Source organism: Eschrichtius robustus, chromosome 4 (assembly GCF_028021215.1).
Source record: "Eschrichtius robustus isolate mEscRob2 chromosome 4, mEscRob2.pri, whole genome shotgun sequence".
In the NCBI taxonomy this organism is placed as follows: domain Eukaryota; kingdom Metazoa; phylum Chordata; class Mammalia; order Artiodactyla; family Eschrichtiidae; genus Eschrichtius; species Eschrichtius robustus.
The window spans coordinates 50,803,784-50,821,421 of NC_090827.1; the positions used below are offsets into that span (position 1 = coordinate 50,803,784).

Consider the following 17,638-nt stretch of genomic DNA (forward strand, 5'->3'; position numbering starts at 1 on the left):
CATTCTGTAATATTAAAGCATATCCCGCTTTATTCTATATGAACAATAAAACATAAAAACCACCCATGACAAGAGGAAACAAAGGACGAAGTTAAACTAAGCTTCAAAATAAAATAACAACAACAATTATTAGGTTCCTGAAAACAAAACAAAACAAAACAAAACAAAACAAAATCTTAGCAGCTTCAACCACCAACAGCTACAAAACAATACTAAAGAGCTAAAGAGCTAAGATATTTTAGAGTGTGTTTTCCCTCAGAATAGAGGCAAAGTGGGAGAAAAAGGTCAAATGACCACAGAATACTTGTGCCCGAAACAAACGAACCCTGAAGGAGATTTCAGTGAGTAAAAAACAGTACCTTATAAGTAACTGGTCTTGTCTACTCACAGCTGTTTCCAGTGCCGACTCTTGTTTAACTGTCTACTGACTTCAGTTTAAAGTTAATTCTGTTGGCAAAAAAAGTACAGAGCTTGTCTGGAAAATGCTGCTTGGACATAAACCATTCCTTTCAAAGCGGTGGTAGCTGTATTTAAGTTTTCTTGTAGAGGGGGATATAAACCCTTCCTGCAGCTAATTTTATTCCTCCTCCTTCCCCTCAGACTTAGTCAGTATCCTCCTATCCCATATATTGAAGAAAGAGACAGAGAGGGAAGGAAAAAAAAAAAACAACAAAAAAAAAAAAAACACTGCCAGGAAATATACCTTAAATAATGTAGTATTTGAGCATTTAGAAAAAAGACAAAAAAATTTTTAAAAAAAGAAGGAGAATTAAAAATGAGAACCGTAGAAAGCACAACAGGATCTTAAATATAGTTTAACCCAATGCCCTCATTTTATAAATAATGAAACTGATGCCCAGAGAAAACATGATTTGTGCAAGGTCACTCACATAGCTCATTCGTGCCAGCTAAGAATAGTTACCAGGTTTCACAATTCCCAATTCAATGCTTTTTCTCCTACGCTAGAGTACCTGAGGGGAAATGGTTTACCTTTTTCCTCTGTATCCTTGTATCATACCCAAATGAGCTGGCAGGAGGAGTAACACAATTACAATGTGAGAACCATCTGTTCTCAGAAAAATAAATTTCCCTCCACTTTAAAATCCTTAAGAGTGAAAGTCTCTCTATAATGCCTAATTTCTTTTATACTTAGGAAATAATCTTTCCACTGATGATTTTCCAGAGTATTTTTATGACTCGGGAGTTGCCATTTTTCAGGGGATGTGAACATCCCTTAGTGCTTACAGAGAACTGCTTCTGAAAGGGACGGACCTGTGACAGGTGTTCAGTATTTCTACCCAGTATCAGTGGTATTGTTACATGGCTCTGGAACCGGAAACACATTACTATTACCAAAAATCTCCACTTTCAATTTGTCAGAAAAATTTTTACCACACATACAAGTTTATTCTTGACTATTATTTATTATATGTGACCAAATAATTATAAAAGTATACTTTTTAAAATGAAAATTGGATTAGATTTTTTGAAACATGTTTTCCAAAATGTTGAGTAATTAATGCATACCATATCATTTTTACAACCCTGACGAATAAGCAATTGATATTCAGAACATGTAAATGCTGAGAGAGAAATCTTGTAAAACCACAGTGCTTCTTGACACAATGGCACAATCCTATTCTTTTATTCTGAATTGTCTGATTGTTGTCTATGCAAAGGGAAATCCCACAGACATTAACATCTAATCTACATTTATACGTAACACTAATATGTCAAATATGACAAGAGTTTGACACACTGATATGTATTTCTTGGGTTTACTAAAAGTTTTCCATATTTTCCTTTTATTTCTTTATTGATTTGAACATTTTGCCTGTTGTCTGTTAGAAGAGGCAGGAAGGAAGTGTGAGTAAAACTTTGAAAGAGAAGTAGGCTGTGAGGAGACACACAGAGATTTAGATGGATTCAGGGTTGTTAAGCGGACTCAGGAAAAAAGGTGTAGAGAGAAGTCACGTACCAGCAGGTTGTTTAGAACAGAAGTGGGCTGAGCCACAGACAATAGATTATAGGTATTGACTTCAGGAACCAAAGTCTCTCAAAATAGATTAAGCAAAGAAAGAACCAGCAATTTTGGTGACCAGTGCAAGCAACAGGAAATTGGCCCTCAAACTTACTTTGTAATTCATGACATGGTTCCTTTCTACGAATTGGGAGGGAAGCAAGTGCTGTCAATATGTGAAGTTCAGCACGATCTAAAATAGCACAGTGGGACTTTCCCAATGGCGCAGTGGTTAAGAATCCGCCTGCCAATGCAGGGGACACGGGTTCGAGCCCTGGTCCGGGAAGATCCCACATGCCACGGAGCAACTAACCCCGTGCGCCACAACTACTGAGCCTGTGCTCTAGAGCCCGTGCTCCGCAACAAGAGAAGCCACTGCAGTGAGAAGCCCGTGCACCGCAACCAAGAGTAGCCCCCAGTCGCCACAGCTAGAAAAAGCCTGAGTGCAGCAACGAAGACCCAACGCTGCCAAAAAATAAAATACAGTAAAATAAAATAAAATATTTAAAATAAAATAAAATAGCACAGTGATATACAACCATTTAAAAAATTTTGTCCCTTTATATTTAGGACCCTTGGACATACTCCAGGTTGCCCTACTCTGGGCATGCTCTGAATTTCAGAATACTAAGGTAGTTTAGAGGGGAAAAGTTACTGTGTTATGAAGACAGAATCTGTGGAGTTGAATTCCACTGATGGGAGAAGTACTTACAGCAGAGGTGAACTCCAGGGCAGACTGTATTAACACAGACAAGGCAGTCAGAATTCTCTAACTCTTGATCTCCTCCTCTTTTTCAGGTTTACAGTAATGTAAGAAGAAGGCTTGTACTAAAGAATCCCAGAGAGCAGTTTTGTGATAGCAGTGAAGGGAAGTGAATGCATAAACAGCTATTAGATTATTCTATGCTTGGGAGAAGTTTTCATACATGGAAGTTTTTAACAGTCCCAGGGGACTGATGTCCATAAAAAATCTCAAGCATCAACTCTCTTAAACCAATTCCAGCACATGCTTACTTGGTTGCCCATTTCCTCTCACAATCCAGTCTCTTAGCAGCAGCCAGAGTAATTATTCTCCTCTTCCTCTCCTTTGCTGGTTTCCATCATTCCCTGCTACATATCATCCAGTGGTTTCCCATCATTACTCTCCTTCATCCCTTCCATGGTTTCCCATTATCCCCTGGTTCATAGTGTCCAAGAGTTTCCCATCATTCCCTGTTTCATCCCTATAAGTTTCCCGCTGCCCTTCTCATAAATCCAAATGCCTAACCATAGCCTCCTAGGGTCTTCATCATTTCGCCCCTGTTTATCTTTCCTGCTGCTTTCCTGACTTGCTGTTCCATCTGTCTAGAATGTTCCTCCCTCATATCTTCACAGAACTACCCCCCTTCTCAGCACTCAAAGCTCATCTCAAATGCTTCCTCCCCAGAAAAAGAATTTCCTGACCACTCTGGCTCACCATCCTCCCCACCACATACACTTACTCTCTCTACCTCATTTCCCTATTTTGGTTTTTCTTCATAGCACTTACCACTATCCAAAATTGTCTTTGGTTCTTTTTTACTTATTCATTCATTTCATTAGTTAGTTTAAATATGTTTACTGTATGTCCTCTAGAATAAGTTTTATACCATCAGAAATGTATCAGAAGTTATAAATAAGATCAGAAACATTAGATTTAGGCTTTTTAAACCTCATTATTCTCAGTGTTCAGAACAGTATCGACTATAAAATAGGTCTTTGATAAATATTTCTTGAATGTATTATTTACATTCCTGCCTGGGTTACTACTCTTCAGTCAACAATCATCTAACCCAAGTCCATAAGCATGAGGGCAAAGACTAATCCACCTTTACAACTGACAGAACCCTGCAAATCTCCTTGTGGCTCAGCAGCTAGGCACCCCGGAAATAAAGAAAGAGCCCCTGTTGGGCTCTAGTTATGTAGTTGTATCTACACAAGGGGCCTCTAAACCCTTGAATTTTCTTAACACAAAGGCCAGAATATCTCCTTGACTTGCCAGAATATCCTTCATGGATATATGCACCTAACTAGGTATGGGGTTTTTTTTGCTGGAAGGTCCTAAGAGCTTCCAGATATCTCCTTTGTTTCCTGAACTCTACAGTAATTGCACTTATTAAAATAGCAGATATCCTAATTCTATCCTTTTCAGGTGGTTTCAAGAAACTGCTCTCAGCTGCCAGCTCTTCAGGAGCAGAAGCTAAGTCCTTGCATTTACAACATATGTTTTTTAAATGAAAAGGGGGAAGACTAAATAATTTTAGAGAGGTGAGCTCACAGATAATTTCATCTCCCATCTCAGTTCTCCTCCACACTGATTCAGAGCTCTCCAGTGAGCTGTAAATTAGATTTCCTCTCCTGTCTTATGTCCTACTGCTTCCTAATTACCTGTTTCAGTGAGTCAGCCTTTCTGGGTCCTGGGACTCAGATGTATTGTGGGTCATGTGACTGGCTCAACACACTCTGGGTCCAGTCACATCAGAAAGGTGTTTTGTGATGGCAGGCAAAGAGAGGGCGATCCTCTGTTTGCAAGAGAATGATTTTTCCCAGGCACCACAGCATCTGCCCCCCTAGGACACCCTGGTAGAGGAAATTTCTTGCTTGAACACTGTTACCACTCAGTGGCAAATAACATCACTTTAAATTGTTTTGGAAAAAAGTGCCCTTTTCTTATGGTACTGACTAAATATTAATCTAAATACATAGGTGTCATTTATTTAGTCAATAAATCAAAGCTGCAAATAGTTTTTGATTGCCTTCTATAGACAGGGCTTTGTGCTCGGTCATGAGAGCTGTAAAATTATTCCTTGCTATATCATGGGATAATAATATTTCTTTATCCAGAATACAAAATTCCCTAGGAATATAAGGTGAAAGTTTCTTCTTTCACCCTCTCCCTTCTTCCTCTCTTCCCTTGTTTCCTTCCTTCAATTTATTGAAGCCCATATTTATTGAGTTCATATAATGTGCAATGTTTGAGTATAAAGAAAAATACGAAATCCAGCGTGGGGAGAGACTTACCTTTTGGAGGTGGAAGAAGTCTACACACTTGGGGAAATCAGCATAAAATTATAGGAGAGCACATTAGAGTAGCATGGAATCAAGAAGGGAAGTGACCAAAGAAGGCTTCCTTGAGGAGATGAAACCAAAGCACATTTTGAATGCTGAAGGAAAGGAAAAGGACTAACATTCCAGGCAGGAGACAGGACATGCTTGGGCCACTTCAAGTAGTTCTACAGAGCTGGCATGTAGAATGAACGACAGACTAATAGATAAAATATGCAGGAAGAAATATAGGCAAAAGCCAGAGTCAGGAATTGGGGTTTTATCCTGAAGGCAATGGGTAGCTACTGAAGGATTTTAAACACGGGATATTTTGTTTTTAGAATGTTAAGTGGAGAAAGAATTTAGGAACAAGTGATCTAAAGGACTACTTAAGAGGATCTTTCTTTATCCAGTTAAGACATTGTGATGGTCTGGAATTAGGCAGTAGGGACAGAAAGACAGAGATGGCCTCAAAAGATGTTTAAATTGTTCCATAGGTAGGAAGATGTAGGAAAGGCAAACTTACTTCCAAAATTTCCATAAAATCATTACAGAAAAATGTATACAGTATTAGAATTGCATGAAAATGCAGTAAATCCTCATTACATAAAAGACATTTTTCATAAGTTCTCTCCATTTATAGAATAGGAAGCTGAGGCATGCAGCTTGAAAGAGTGATAGCAGAATTTGAACTCATGTCCATGTGGCCACAAAGCCCATATTCTTTTTTTTTTTTTAAATAGAAAGTGTTATTTATTTTCATAGTTTTTTTTTTTAGCCTTAAATGCATACTTTGTACTTCTTTTTTTTTTTCACACACACACTGTATTTTATTTTTACAAGAGATAAATAGACTGACACCAAGCATTGTACATGGATGACCACAACAAAAGCAACAATGATGGCAATTACCAAACATGAAACACACTCATACTATGTCATAATATTGACATTCAGTCCAGTAATCCTCCACTGTAACAGCTCTTTTACTTTGCAGTGAAAATTGATTTGTATATTCTTTGCCTCTGAGTCCTTGTGGGATTTTTTTTTTTTTTTAATTCAAACAGAAAGTCACAAAAATTATACTCATCCTCATCAGTTCACTCAGTCCCATGTAATTAATTTTTTTTTATCTTGATCTTTTGTTAGCATTTTATGAGTTCATCAGTTTTTCATTAGAGTTCTGAAAATGCTTAAAAGCCCATATTCTTTACACTAAATTTTCTGCCCCTTTTAGGAGATTGTAGATTTTTAAATTTGGGTGATTAGGCTTGAAGAGATTGGAATACAATTTGGCAGGATCTTAAAAGATTCCTTAGGCAGAACTTTTAAGGTTTTTCTAGGTATAAGCGTGTTCAGATTTGAGACCCAACACACAAACAATTGTATTTGCATTGTTTCTACGGAACTATATGTTTTTCTCCCTGCAAAGCACAAACCCTTCATCAAATTCCTCTTGATAACCTAATCATTTTAAGCCTAAAAGATTTATTCACACTCTATACCAGGATAGTCAGTTGAAACGAAAATAAAAGTGGATTTGGCAGATATCCTAGTTTAATCAAGTCAAGTATTGAGTTTTGAGTAGAATGGAGTTTGAAAGACAAATCAGTTTCAATGAATCTAGGAAGGGAAGAGGTAAAACTCTTAAGACATTGAAAACAGAAAGGGGCAGACAGCTCAAACAGGAAAAAAAATGCTGAGATTTGCTTTAAAGTTGGAGTAGGAAAATTCCTTTTCTAGCATATTTTACATCCACTGTGGGTAGGATAACCATATATTTCACTATCCAAAACTTGACTCTTTGAGAATAAAAGGAGGCACTCATTAATTACAATGGGATAGCAGATAAAAACCAGGACTCTTATAGACAAACCTGGATATACACCACCCTACCTAGAGGTTGGCATTAAACCTGCCTTTCAGATGATGATAGTATCAAAACTGAGGTCAGAGGTTTTAGAGTAACTGGCTCCCAACGCGAGGCAAGATTTTTGAAAAGTGAAGGATTTTTACACAACTTGGACAAGGAGTACAATATATATAAAACAGCCAGATCAACTGAACCATTTGGGATATATTAATCATTTTAGTTCCATAGTTTATTTTAATAAAAAATTATATGGAACAATGAATTATAAGAGAGTCAAGACAACAAGTATACAGTGTCTAGTCTCCCATATAAAGTAATGAATTCACATAAACATTTTGGCTATAAAATATAAGGATCTTAGTTTAGATGGGTGCCCCTAGATATTTTGATTATTTAATAAGCACAGGCTTATTTTTCAATGCATTAACCAGCAGTGAGTCAATATGAATAAACACCAAACTCAGTCAAATCTCAATCCACTCTCCTGCCCCACTCTTGGATTTTTTTCTTAGATGAAGATATCCTTCCTTATATGGCAAAGTTCCTTACTAAGCTGCACAAAAGGAAGAATGGGCATAGCGTGGGAAGCTAACATTCCCAGGTACAGACAGGAGATATCAGTCACAACCAATTAGGTTTCCAACCTTGGTTCTGTCAGCAATTAGCTGTGTGACCTTGGACAAAACACTTCACTGGAGCTTAGTTTTCGCCTATACAAAATGAGAGGATTTAGTTAGAGTACCTTGGAGGTTCTTTCAGATGTGAAGTTCAACTATTCTCTGAGGTAATTATCTCCCATATGTTTTAAATATGTTTAAGGTTTATTTATCTATGAGGACTGGGAAGATATCTGTTGTATCATAAGGAAATTAAAACAGCCAGTTATTGAAAAAACAACTGCAATGGTAACAGCAATGTTGATTTTTTTAAGATTCCCAAGAATAAAAACATAGGCAGTGGGGAGACATTTTATTTTTCAATGTATAATAGGAGGACTGTTAGGATTTTCTTATGGGAAAAGTCATCAGATATATTGCCAAACCACATTGTGCTTAATAATTTTTAAATATTAAACTTCTTTGGGATCCCCAAACACACTGAGGATCAAGCTTCCGGAGTTTATACAGAAAAAAGATTTCCCTCAGAAGTGTAGAGCTGCTTCCTGACTCTGTCATTTCTCATAAGGAAAGAATGAATCCACATTTACAAGACAGAGTGTTGAAAATGAACAGAGGAGGCGCCTCCCTGGGCTGTAGTCTTTGACAAGTTCCTAGATACATAAGCATGGTTCAAAAAATAATAAAAACAAAGTGCCCATCAATCCCGTGCTATTGGATCTCAAGCTTCAATGCCACCAAATACAAGGAAGTCAGACTTTTTCCTCATATTATTTTGATTCCTTTTCAATGCAGAAGTAACATATTTCCTTATAAACAATACAAACAGCAATGAAGATGAATATAATGTAAAATTTAAGGTTCCTACCACCTCAATTCTATCCTATTCTTAAGGATTAACCATTGTCAACAGTTTGTTGTGCATCCACCCAGATTATCCGTCCATCCATCCATCTACATCTGTTCACATACACGTATATTTGCACAAATACATACATATGTATATCCACAGATCTGTTTTTCAAAAATAAAATATTATCTTCATTTACCCCAATTTTTGGAAGATACAAATTTGTTTAACTTTAGAGACAAGCAAGTAAGCATAATAACAAATGTGTCTTCTTTTGTCATCATAAAATCTCTCTCCTCTATGACTTATCTACACAACTTTTCAGATGGCTAAGAAAAATAAATGCAATATTTTACTGGCAGTCAAAACGCTTAACAAAATGACTACCTAATAAATGTTTACTGATTTGAATGAACGAATGAATCACACCAAGGACCCTAATCTCATCAATGTGGCAGAAGTTTCCAGGAAATAGTCACATGTGAATTGACTTCCCTAGAATCCATTCCTCTTTTTATCAAGTGTTCAAGAATTGCTTATTTGAATATCTCTTAAGGATTGCTTTTGTGTGAAGATGTGTGTTTCAAATCTGAATACTGTATGTTTCTTCATCACTATATGGCCACTAATCAATAAAAAGTCTTACTTGAATAGATCTGTCTCCTTCATCAAAAATTGGCCCTTGCAGTGTTTCCTTCATCATTTTAATCAACACATTGTTGGGTCTATTAATCCCAGCATTTGAGATTAAGAGATGTCAATGCATATTTCCCACAGTTCTAGGGGAAAAAAGCACTCCCAAAGGCCAGTTTAGCCAGCAGTTATTGAACTGGTAAGATAATTACTGGCAGTTTTAGCTTATCAAGAAAATAATTTTATTTTTCTTTGAAATTTTATTCAGTATATTCTTTATGTTTTCATCCTGGAAACTATCAAGTCCCTGGGTCTTGCAATAAACTTCAACGTTGATTTCTTTCTTGATATTATTCAATGAGTCTGTCATCATCTATGTTAGTAATACTTTCCTATGAGAGAATATATATTTCAGGAGATACCATTGGACTTTGTTGGTGAAATGTTAGAGTGTTTATATTCTTCAAACTCCATTTGTTATTGACAAGTAGATGACATGTAAAGACATAAGAGTAGATGAGATAGTCAGAAGAGTGAGTGTAGTTAGAAAAGATGAACAAGGATGGAGACGTGTGGCACTCCACTGAAGTGTTAGAAGTATTGGTAGTGTGTGTGTGCGCATGCGTGTGTGTGTGTGTGTGTGTGTGTGTGTAGTTTATAAACATATGACCGAGACATACATGCACTGGGATACACCATTCAGTGAAAAACTTTGGAGATGCCTGTTTCTACTCGGAGAGATGTGGTACAGAAATAGTTGTGCAAAGGTGGAAGGGCTATAATAGAGATGAATCATCATTAGATGTTTGTAACTTTTTATTTCAGCATAATTGCAAACTTACAGAAAGATTCTAAGAATACTACAAACAAAACCCAAATACCCTCTACCCAGATTTACCAATTTCCATCTATCAATCTATGTATAGGCATATTATTTTTTTTGTGAATCACTGAGAGTAAGTTGGAGACAATGTATACCTTTAGCAGTACACAGTGTGTACTTCCTAAGAGCAAGGATATTTTGTTACATCGCTACAGTATTATCCTCAAAATTATGAAATTTAACATTGATAAAATATTATTATCTAATCCACAGTCCATATTCAAATTTGTAAATTATCCCACTAATGTCCTTTAGAGCTATTATTTTTCCATTTCAGGATCCAGTCCATTGTCATGCATTGCATTTAGTGTTCTTTTTCTATAGACTCCTTTAATCTGGAACATTTCCTCAATCTTTCGTTGTCTTTATTGATCTTGAAATTTTTAAGGGTACAGCAAATTATTTTATAGACTGTCTCTCAGTTTGGATTTGCCTAACATTTCCTCAGGATTAGATTCAGGTTATACGTTTTTAGCAGAAATGCCAGGAAAGTGATGTTGGGTCTTTCTCATTGCATTTTATCAAGAGGCATGTGACATCAGATTGCCCTGAAATTGATGAACTTAACTTTGATCCATTTTCTTATCATATTCTCACCCAGCATTTCTTAGCATCCATTGATTACTTCTATATTTATTAGCTGTCATTTTATTGTATAATAAAAAAGAGCTTTCCCGTCACATCCATTTTTATTTATTTATTTATTTATATTAAAAGAAACTCATGGGTTTTTAATTTATTCAATTGGTTAAAACCAATTATTTTTATTATCTACTTTAATATTGAAATTATTTCAAATTTGGCCAGTGAGAGCCCCTTCAGTCTGGATCCTGTGTCCTTTTGTTATGTCACTATCATTCTTTTTTTTTTTTAATTTATTAATTATTTATTTATTATTTATTTTTGGCTGTGTTGGGTCTTCATTTCTGTGCCAGGGCTTTCTCTAGTTGTGGCGAGCGCGGGCCTCTCACTATCGCGGCCTCTCTTGTTGCGGAGCACAGGCTCCAGACGCGCAGGCTCAGTAGTTGTGGCTCACGAGCCTAGTTGCTCCGCGGCATGTGGGATCTTCCCAGACCAGGGCTCGAACCTGTGTCCCCTGCATTGGCAGGCAGATTCTCAACCACTGCGCCACCAGGGAAGCCCACTATCATTCTTTGAGCACATTCTTATTTCTGCGGCAACAAGATATTTCAGGCTTAGCTATACTTTCCCTGTCCCAGACTAAAATCAGTCTTCTCACCTTGATTTATCTTAATGGAGAACAGCATTTAGGAACCAAGTGCTGAACACTCATACTTTCCTTCTAGACCCTCTCACCAGACAGAGCTAAGAAAAAAATGTAAAGATATATAGGCACACACACAGAATATATCTTTTATTTTTTTAATCATATATTTCAAGTTCTCACAATATAATTGGATGCTCAGATTTAAAAATATGGGTGATTATTACTTATACTTTCTTCCATCTCCTCTCCCACCTTTCCCTACATTTTAATTATACATAAATATTCCAAAAATAATAAGAATGATATAATAATATCTGCTTTCTGTTCTATAACCCTATTTTTACCAGGTGTTTAATCTTAGTCCTATAGTTAAATTAAGTCAGTGTTACTGTGAGAATTTTATCACACATTCCTATTCTTGAATTTTTGATTTTGATTCATTCTTGATTTCACGAAGTTTACATTTGAGTCATTTTTTCAGGAAGGCATAGGTAAGTATTGTATCACTGAGAATATGTTCCTACAGCAGCTTGCTAGATATATTTTCATTGATAAATGATACCAATGAAAATTATTATCCTCCAGTGTCTTCTGGCACTCAAAATTGCTGTGAAGAAGTCTGAGGTAAGCCTGTTCTGTTTTGTTTTGTTTTGTTTGTTTTTCCCTATCTATGCAACTTGATTTTATCATCTGGATGCCAGTGGAATTTTTCCTTTTTCCTTGATGCTAGATAACAGGATATGTCCACATATCCTGTTTTATGTCAGTTTGATGGGCCCATTTAATTTGCAGATCCAGGTACGCTTTTAATTTTACTTTTTTCTTTCATTGTGTCTTTAAATATTTGTCCTTTCCATTTAATGGCTTTTGCCCTTCAGAGATACCCATTCTTGTCTATAATTTTTTTTGCTTATTATTCTAATTTCTGTCTCCCGTCTGCTTTCACTACAATTATTTCAAGTATTTCTTTCATGCCAGTGATCTCATCGCGGTTCTTTCTTGATGCTAATTTACTTGTTAGATTTATAAAGGTCTTTTTTTAAGTTCTCAATTTGCCTCCTCAGCTCTGAAGAAAATAAATACTTTCTCTGGTTTTATTACTCTGTCTTTGAGCTCACATCTATGGAATTCCTGGTCTTCTTTAGACAATGCATTTTTTAAAATAATGCATAGCATTGGGTACTTGTGCAAGACTTTAGATTTCTATCTCATTTTTGTCTTAGGTATTTTTTCAATCTGTATTTGACAGGCTATTCTCATTTGTTTTCTGCTTTCTTTGTTTTTAATTATTTTATTTTTTATGTTATTATTTTGCTACAGTATGTTTGCAGGTTGTCATGCCAATTCATATCACTTTGCTCATGGTTAACAAAGCAGCCACATCTAAACAGTCTCTTTTCTCTGGGACTGTGAGTGTGAATCTCTTTGACACCCTTCCCACCTTGCAAGAACACTGTTTATCTTTCCTTCAAAGCAAAGATGTCGGCACATTTTTTTAGAAGTCAGTATGTTTTTTTGGCTGTACCCTCAGAATGTCTTAGGATTTTCAAGTTTAGAGCAATTCCTTCCCTCAACAGTCACTACCAAGGGCCAAGTTATAAACAAAAGTTGATAATATAAGCATTGTAGCATTACATATACAAACATGTACTGTATTCTCCAGTTCACGCATCAGAGGATCATTTGCCAAACAAAAAATAAGGATAATAGAAATTTAATTCCTACCAAGAATGTCATAGTTCGGGAAGAGCCTTTCTTTCTCTCCACAATCACATTTGACATTTGTTAATATCAGCTAGAAATAAGTTACTACTGCCATGACTAAAATATAATACTGAAATTTGAAAACATGTTTTCTTTCTTCTTTAATAACTTGCCCCTCTTTGCAGTCTACTGGCTGAAGAGTAGATGCCATTTTTCTTCTCTCAGGTACTCTGGTTGGTTTTGTTGTTGTTGAGGTGCTCTAAGTCTCCAGTGCTTTTGGCATATACAGATAAGCCTTCTTCCTCTTCTACAGAAAGGCAGAAACTGCTGTAGTCTCACAGCATGTAATGAAGATGATGAAGCATTCACATGGTGTGTTTATGTATCACGTGTGTTTATGTATCCTGGTCACATAATATATACATTACAAACACACATAAAAAATTCTAAAAAACACATATCTACATGGAAATGGACAGTTGGAAGCAGTGCAACCTAGAGAAACAGTTAAATTCATTCAAAATCAAAACATTAAAGTATTACTACCTGAGACTTGAGCTGGTAAGGATAAACACACCATTTAAAACTATTTATTAAACATCAAAGTTGTAAGAAAGTTTTTGTTTGATGTTGAGAAGCAGAAAAAGGCAAGTCCACCTCTTATGGTTTTTTTTCTTAAGTTAGAGCTAATGAATGACTTTAGTGATGTCTTGCTTAGTGGGAAGCACTTAGCATAAGTGGGAGATTTTATATTTCCTCTTATTTATGCTTTCTTCCTGGGAGATTTTTCTTCTGCTTTTTACACGTTGTGTTTCTTTGTTTGTGGTCCCTGGTCACTCAGGGACAAATGTACACTGCCAGTAGACACGGGGCCGTGCACGGCTGAACTTATTCTTAACAACATATGACCACCTGGGGATCGACCTAAAATCACAGATTCTGATTCTGGCCTGAGGGAGCTGGTGGAGACATGAGAAGCTGATATTCTTACAAGTTCCTATTTGATACTGCTGGCCAGAGAGTTACACTCTGAGTGGCAAGAATCTGCACACCACTGATTTAAAAAGAACAAGGAGTTCTTTCAGTGTGTTAAACTGCACCCCCGACGTTTAAGTGAGGGCAATCAATTCCAAAATCGTCTTCCAATATTTTTATTATTCTCTCCTTACCCATCTTTTCTTTCTTTCTTTCTTTTCCTCCCTTCCTCCCTTCCTTCCTTCCTCCCTTCTTTCCTTCCATCCTTCCTTCCTTCCGTCTTTATTTACTTCTCTGATTCCCAGCCCCCAGACTCTTCTCCACTTCCTTCTTCTATATATAAAAAGATGGATGAATCACAATATTCAGAATTAGGAAGTGGGGACATTATTTTGATGGATTTTCCCTCCAGGGCTTTAAGTATTTTGATTTTGCATTACCATTGTTGATGTTATTTTAGGCTGAAAACAGATCACAAAGAACAAAACATATGACTCAACAGTAAAGTGCAGCAAATCAACATTTTTATGTTTGCACAAACTGCAATCCGTAATTCATACGGGTAGAAAAAAACCGAGCTTATACTGACAGAGAAAAAGTCATCTCCAAACTAAAAACAACCCCATGCTATTGACTGTAAATTTATTTCTGCTCTGCTCTCAACTTTTCATCACCAAAGGGCTGCAAATGGTACATGAGATTTCATGTTTTAAAAGAGAGTGTCGGGCTTCCCTGGTGGCGCAGTGGTTGAGAATCTGCCTGGTGATACAGGGGACACGGGTTCGAGTCCTAGTCTGGGAGGATCCCACATGCCGCGGAGCAACGGGGCCCGTGAGCCACAATTACTGAGCCTGCGCGTCTGGAGCCTGTGCTCCGCAACAAGAGACGCCACGATAATGAGAGGCCCGCGCACCGCGATGAAGAGTGGCCCCCGCTCGACGCAACTAGAGAAAGCCCTCGCACAGAAACGAAGACCCAACACAGCCATAAAATAAAATAAATAAATAAATAAATAAACCCAAAGTTTAAAAAAAGAGAGTGTCCACTGATTTTTTTAAAATGTACTTCCCATTTGAAAAAGTTGGTCTCTGTCTTTGACACCTAGAATTAGATAAATTTTCAGTTTTCATGATAAGCAACCATATCCATTCTTACTACCCATTCCCACAATCTTTCATAATTATTTTACTAAGTTTTGTCTCTCTGAAACTACAAATACATAATAATTGTTAAACTTAATATATTTTCTTAATATATCAGAAGCTTGCTAATAAAAATCAGTAGATGCCCACAGTTCTTTATTTAAATTACTATTGTGTTTGGAGACCTAAGGGAATATGAAAACACTCTTACCCCTAAGAATTTTTCTATTCCTCCCTCAAATATCTTTGTACCTTAGTAAATCTTTTTTTTTTTTTTTTTTTTCTGTTTTTTAATCCATTAATTTATTTTTGGCTGTGTTGGGTCTTTGTTGCTGTGCACGGGCTTTCTCTAGTTGCGGCGAGCGGGGGCCACTCTTCATTGCAGTGCTCGGGCTTCTCATTGCAGTGGCTTCTCTTGTTGTGGAGCACAGGCTCTAGGCACGCGGGCTTCAGTAGTTGTGGCACGAGGGCTCAATAGTTGTGGTTTGCGGGCTCTAGAGCGCAGGCTCAGTAGTTGTGGCGCACGGGCTTAGTTGCTCCGCGGCATGTGGGATCTTCCCGGACCAGGGCTCAAACCCTTGTCCCCTGCCTTGGCAGGCGTATTCTTAACCACTGCGCCACCAGGGAAGTCCCCTTAGTAAATCTTTTGATTCATTTTTTTCTAGTGTTTATTTGCTAAACATTGATTATTCATTCTGAATCCATAGATCACACTTACATGCTATGAACTTAGTCTGCAAATCAATCAAACTTCATAATTCCACTCAAATGCACGTTCTAATATTCCAGGCACTACACAATCCAATTCATATACCATAAAAAGAATTATTCTCAAATTGATCTCACCAAATTAAGTTAAAAAGCCCTAAACTTCTCTTTTTCTAGAATGTATAGTGTATTCAACTTAAGAGTTGACTTTCATTTAAACATTAGCTCAGGAATTAAAACTTAATGTTTGATTCCTATGTGCATTCATTAAAAGACCAAACAAATACTCTATTTTTATGGTATGCAAGCAGATGCAGATTAAACCTTTCAAAGATAATCAGCCATTTGGGCCAAAAGGCAAAAATCTCTAGGTCTTCCCCATGATAACATATGCCTTTCACAGGGCAACAATTAAGTGTACCTGGTTTGTTTAAATGTAAACACATGTAGTAGTGTAGGCTTTCTGAATTGAAAAGTACTAACAAGGAGCAGTATAATGAGTGATCCTTGAGAATAAAATAACAGAAAAGGGGATGCACTTATGCCACACCAGAATTGCTAATACAAAAGCCTCCATCCTTATAGCATACAGAAAGTGCTCTTTCACTTAAACAGCTTTCTGTGTATATAGCAAAAGAACAGAAGTAAGAAAATGTCCTTGGTTTCTCCTCTGTTAGCTGATGGTAAAAAACAATTACTTCGGGGTTTGGAGAAAAGGAGAGGAATGTACCTCTTGTTTCTGTAAACAGCTCGACACTAACAAAATCTCAGATCTTGCTTCTCAATCAATACCAAGCTCTGTGCTTAAAAGAGCGGCATCAAACCAGGGTTTCATCTGGTTAATGATATCAGTAAAGGTTATCTCTATACAGAATGAAAAGGTCACTAATCAAATTGCAGTGCCTTCCTCACATTATTGTTGCTTGGGAATGTGTTTCATTGATTGTTTAAGTATCCCTGCATAGCATCGCCTCCCTTTTAATGCATTGATTATTGCAGGGGAGAACAAATATGAAATGTTGCCTCATAAAGCCCTCACATCATAGTAAATAGAAAAGTGGATTTCTTCAGCCTATCTATGATAATGCTCTAAAATAAAGTGTGAGGAGGTACAAATTAAAGGAAAGCTGGAGAAAAGAATATTTGGCTTAGAGTTTCTTGGCAGGGAAAAAACCCCCAAAAAACCGTCATTAAATTTTTCAAGAAACCCTCAGTGTTGTGAACTCCATGGCATTCAGCATTGCATTCGATGCTGAATTCTATACTGAATTCTATACTTCGAAAATTTGCAAATCTATTTCCTCACAGACCTTAACATTTATTAGAAGAGACAGAAAATGAACATTGAAAAAAATGAAGTGTGATATATACTCTGATAAGGAAAATATAGAATGCTGACTTTTGGAGTTTACATGCAGTGTTAATGTAAGTATCAATCCTGTTTACTTCTGCTTTTGTATCTTGTAAAAAAGCCTTACATGTGGAAGACACTTTCTCAATCCTGGTAAGAAAGCATGCTTGTGATAGCTTAGATGATACGTATATCATAGACTTCTGAAAATTTAGAGACTGTAATAATTCAGGAAGGTAAAGAGAAGTATTTAACACATATTCTCCCTTTAAAATAAAGAAATCAATGAACAGACAGACAAACCAAGAATAAATGACTAAGTAATCCTGGACTCCTCCCTCTGACACTTGAAGGCTCTGGGCTCCTCTCCTTTCTTCCCAGCTGGTAGGTGGTTAGACACTGACCCTCTCTCCCAGGCCTCTTCCTTGGTTCCCACCCTCCACCTCTTGTTGTTGGTAGATGTACCCTGCCAAAGGGGCATCAGTTATTCCAGTGGCACTGAGATGGATCTATGGCTTTTCTATAAATTGCCAAACTAATAGGTTTATCACCTGGAAAATACAAGAAACAGCGGTTTATGCAAGTGCCCTA

General features: G+C 36.8%; 1 protein-coding gene across 4 annotated transcripts in view; it reads right to left on the reverse strand.

Annotated features, from left to right (window-relative positions):
- ARHGAP24 (Rho GTPase activating protein 24) overlaps positions 1 to 17,638 on the reverse strand; it is a 514,100-nt gene that overhangs the window by 211,776 nt on the left and 284,686 nt on the right. The window contains exon 1 of one of the 4 annotated variants that reach the window (XM_068542703.1): positions 360 to 565. The exons of the other annotated variants lie outside the window; for them this stretch is intronic. The gene's annotated coding sequence lies outside the window, so the exon portion shown is untranslated. Of the gene's footprint in view, positions 1 to 359; positions 566 to 17,638 lie in introns of those variants that run through there. 4 annotated transcript variants of the gene reach the window in all.